This window comes from Girardinichthys multiradiatus, chromosome 19 (genome assembly GCF_021462225.1).
Source record: "Girardinichthys multiradiatus isolate DD_20200921_A chromosome 19, DD_fGirMul_XY1, whole genome shotgun sequence".
Lineage (NCBI taxonomy): Eukaryota > Metazoa > Chordata > Actinopteri > Cyprinodontiformes > Goodeidae > Girardinichthys > Girardinichthys multiradiatus.
In genome coordinates, this window is record NC_061811.1 from 1,543,815 (window position 1) to 1,548,673 (window position 4,859).

Consider the following 4,859-nt stretch of genomic DNA (forward strand, 5'->3'; position numbering starts at 1 on the left):
CACTTCTCTGTACCAGCTGTTAAACACCTGTTGTTCTTGAAGACTCATGCGTTCTACAGCGTAGGAGGATGAAGAAGGAAAAGACCCCACATACTGGAGATGTTGTTCAGAGGAGAATAGGTGGGGGAAAAAACCTTTGGTCTTATCACTAAAGCCTAATGCTTTTGGCATCGCACTAAGCTTCATACACATGAAGGACAGACTATCAATGTATTTTAACCTGTAATCAGGGTCGATTAAACAGAGAACTTTACTTCCCTGCATGATGAGATGAGGTTTAATGCCTAACTGCAGCATAGCTGTGAGAATCAGGTAGCTGTCATATCCACGCGTGTTATGAGCTATTAAGGTAAAGCCTCTGTACATCGGTCTCCTGAAATGGAGAAGTAATTTTTGGGTGCAATTCAATCCATAAGCATGCCATTCCTCACCTTTCAGCGTTTTAACACAGACCAGATAGGGGATGTGGACACCGTTCTCGTCAATGAAGCATTCAAAATCATAAAAAAACTGTTTATCATCTAACTGATTACAGGCTTGGGCGGTTTGAATGTAACACAGATGACCATCGCACGTCACATCTAAATCAGGAGGTATATTCCCACCGCAAATACGGCATTTTACACACGTGTGGTTTATCCTGCTTGCTGATTGGAATAACGTATATCCTTTTGCACACCTTGCACAGTTTTACCAACTCACAGTCACTCATGGGCCTGTCAGCACTAGGTCTTTTACGGGGTTCCTTGTGTCTACTGAAACAAGAAGAGTTACGACAGATTCTGTGACAACCTGCACAGGCGACAGGTTCGTTAATTTCACGCATACACTGGTATGAGTGACACACTGGACAATAGCCTTCACAATGGTGTGTGTCTGGCTTTTCATAGCTCCCGTAACAATATGCACAGATGTATCTCGATCCTATAAAACCCTTGAGATTTTTTATCCCATAGTAGTGACCTTGAAATAACAGCAGAAAGAGAGGGTTTGATCAATCAGGGAAACTGGTCTCAAATTTACACACAGAGCTGCAGAGTCTGTAACGGTTCTGTGAAACACTACAATTTTTCTCTTTAGAATGTTTTCAAATTTACCAATGTCACTGAAAGTTACTGCTGTCTGATCATCTAAACCAGCCCTGTGTTGCAACTCCCTCCCCAGCTCTAAAGGCTGATTATCAGTAAGGTTAGAGTCAGAGACGTGTGCAAGACTTATGGCAAAGCATAACTGATTACCGGTATTATCTACAATATACAGGTGACGCTTTTTCTTATTAATCAGTTCACAGTCTAACGTTCCTTTAACCTTACGTTTGGACCCTCCTGCAGGGTCATTAACTACCTGTAGAACAAATTCCAGGTTATAATCTGCAGGCATTTCAGCGTTGGACTGTACTAACTCATCTAAAAAATCCTCGAAAGCAGGCAGAATTATATTGCCATCAACATGACGTTACGGTTCAGATTTTCCCCGACTAATTCTAGCTGCACAACATCGTTACGTCTGGCTAAAGATCTTGCAGTATCGGCTAATTCAGTGAGAATATGCATGATGTTTATATAGATTGTAGCAAGATCAGGAACATGACCAGGGCAGGGAGGTGGGATGGTAAAAGGTCTCCTTATTTCAATGTTATTAAAACGTTCACGTTCAACAGTCACAGGAGGATCTCCCTCAATCTGATCAGGGTTGACTGCCACCTCTGGATTGAAATTACCGCCATGCTACCCAGTATGATCAGCGGCGTCTGACGTTGAAGGAATTTGTAAGTCAGCTGATTCATTTTGCTGAAGGCTGGATGAAGATGGTGTTCTATTTAAATCTTCAACAGCCTGTTCTAATGAGCGTAAAAAGTCACCGTGCAGATTTTGTGTGATCTGGCTATCCATATTAACATGAGTATCAGAAGAAGAAGAAGACCCAGGGATCAGTTTAAATTACCTTGATATCAGCGCAATGTTTCAGTAACAATGTCTGACATGCAGCCAGAAGCGTTAAACTTGATGCTTTATTACAACGGTCACGTAAGGATAGAGAAACTCTCTGTCTGCGCTGTTGCTTTCCAGGTCTCGATGAAATCTGCTCCACCACCAACGTTGCCTCTGGAAAGATAAAGAAAAAATTAAATTAATGAAATATGCAAATTAATTCAGTAGTTAAATGAGTATAAGAAGAATTAAACTTACCATTCAATAAACCTTTAACAAGTCTTGCCCTGGTATAAAGAGCACAGAGTCGCCGTCTTTTCCTCAATGTAAGATATTCTGTGAAACAAAATAAAGTTACCTTACAATCCAGGTCTTTCTAGTTTCTGTGAAGATTTGGATGGAACAGAATTTGAATATAACTATAACTTACTCCGTACACGGGGTATTTGAACGGTTCCGGGCGGTTTCAACTCTTCCTGCACTGAACTGGTACAGTTCTGCTGAATGTTATCAAGGCTTGGGTTCTGGATTAAATCATTCAATATATCTGTAAAATATTTATTCAGGTGTTAAAACAAGTCTGCAATATCGCATACAGCCGTAAAAAACACATGCATAGAAAAATATATATTTCTTTACTTACTCTCCTCTTCCGGAGCTGTTAATTTTTACGGCGCACGATCAGGGGACTGTGGCGCATGAATGGCTTCACCCTCTCCTTCATGGGTAAGTTTAGCTGGGATCGGATTGTCTTTTTTAAAGACAGGTTTCTGTCTCAATTTTGATTTTTTTCAGAGGCAGACGATTACAAACGCTGACCTCTCCAATGTTCAGGAATACGCCTCTTGTTACATCTGTAAGTAGAATTTATTTCATTTATTTTTTAAATCTCAAAATAGCATTCACCAGTTGACTAAACCAGATGTTGTTGCAGTTAATAATTACCATAGCTGGACTGTGTAAAAACGATACCATCCAGCTCGTCATCCGTGGGTTCTGAAGAATATAAGTTAAACATTATTATTATCCAACGAGCATTCACAAGCACTTAAGAAATTATTACAGAATACTTACAACTGAACATTGCGTTGTGTTTCTCAATAGAAGCATAATGACTGACTTCGCCACCTTCTGTCAGGATCTGTGCTTTGTCTGTTTGTTTGGTGCCTTTACTGTGCTTAGCCCCTAGATGGCGTGGAACCTGGAGGAGAGGTGACAGGTGTTCATCATTCCCTTGATTACCTGCTGAGGAGTTTATAAGGAGGAGGCTGCCAGCAACTCACTGCCAGTGTTGTCTCTTAGTGGTACAGCTCAAGCCACATTACCTTGTCTTGTTCTTGCCTTGAACTTTTAGTAATTTGAATTTTGTTACCTTGCAGGATTACCTGAACCTGACCTTGCCTTGTCGTGTGGAACTCTGCCTGGATTAACCACTTCTGGAAAGAAGCTATCCAGCTCCATGAGCAAAGACTCAAGCCTCTCGTTACCTCGTTGGACCACACAGGTTGGCAGCCTCCTGAATTCTTCACTCCTTGGATCTCCATTCAAGAACCCTGCCCACCCTCCTCCTTCCACTGCGCCTACATCTGAAACCCCTGGTCCAACTTATCATCCTGGCACACCATTATCCACCATCATTTACCTCACGGGTAAACAACCATTTGGTCTCCGCTCTCTACCCTCTGGCGGATCATTCCATCAACCCAGTAATGCAGAATTATTGTTCATTAGTTTTGACCCTGAGTTTTCCCTGCTTACCATCCTGTTTATTTTTACAGTTGGTATCCTGGTTCCAGTTTCCCTGTTCACTACACTGCTCTGTAAATAAACTCTTCACCGTAAAACTCTGTCTTCTGAATTGCTTTCTGCATGTGGGTCAACTCCGTTAAAAACATTATGACAGAACACTCTGGCCAACTTGACCCAGCAGAAGCATTCAGGAGAACTCTATCTGAACAACACCACCAAATCATAACTCATGATTCTTCCCTCCGTTCTCTTTTTGAACAGCAGAAACAGACCAATCAGCAGATCGAACAACTAGCCTCCTTGTTTCAGCACACCTTGAGTAATTTCTCCGCCCCGGCAGTAGAGGGCGCTTCAGCCTCTCCGGTTTCCACACTCACGTGTCGTCACTTCCCTGAATCCTGAAAAATTCTCTGGTGAGAAAGAAGATTGTAAGGGCTTCCTTCTACAATGCACTCTAGTTTTCAATCACTCCCCACAATCCTTTCCACATGATTCTGTTAAGATTTCTTTTGTACTAGGGTTACTCTCTGGAAAAGCCTTAAGATGGGCAGAGTCCCGTTTTTCTAACTGTTTAGAATTTGGTTGCACACTTTCCGAGTTTGAGGAGGAGTTTCGACAAGTTTTCTCTAGTGAGAAAGACTTAACCGCTAACGCTCGAAGTCTATGGTCTATTAAACAGAGAGACCAATCAGTAGCTGAGTTTTCCATAGATTTTCGCACCCTGGCTGGAGCATCTTGGATGGAATGACTGCGCTGTTAGAGCCGCTTTCTTCCAGTCCTTAAATGAACCATTAAAGGATGAGTTAGCATTAGTCGACGAGCCTAAGACCTTGAATGGGTTAATCAAGTTAGCCGTCAAATTAGATAACCGAATGAGGGAAAGAAAAAGATCCCAATTAGAACGGAGTGTAGTTAGGACTCATTTCTCTAGCTCAACACCCGAAACTAGTCGCTCCACTTCTGCTTCACATAATTCTGGAGCTGAACCCATGCAGATCGGACATACTCAGCTTTCCCTGGAGGAAAAACTGAGATGCCGCCAATCAAATCAGTGTTTTTACTGTGGCTCAACTGAACATTTTCTCGCAAACTGTCCTATTCGTCCCTCGGGACCAAAAGACCAGGTCCGTCAGTACATGTGAATGTGAATTGTCAGAGACAATGCTCGAGACTTTGGGC

At 42.2% G+C, this 4,859-nt stretch overlaps 1 long non-coding RNA gene across 1 annotated transcript; it reads right to left on the minus strand.

Annotated features, from left to right (window-relative positions):
* Positions 1–2,420: 2,420 nt before the first annotated feature.
* LOC124885083 lies at positions 2,421–3,032 on the minus strand. The gene is made up of 3 exons (XR_007042586.1): positions 2,877–3,032; positions 2,575–2,785; positions 2,421–2,478 (listed from the first exon to the last, which is right to left on the minus strand). It is a non-coding gene; the product is annotated as an uncharacterized LOC124885083 (long non-coding RNA).
* Between the last annotated feature and the right edge of the window lie 1,827 nt (positions 3,033–4,859).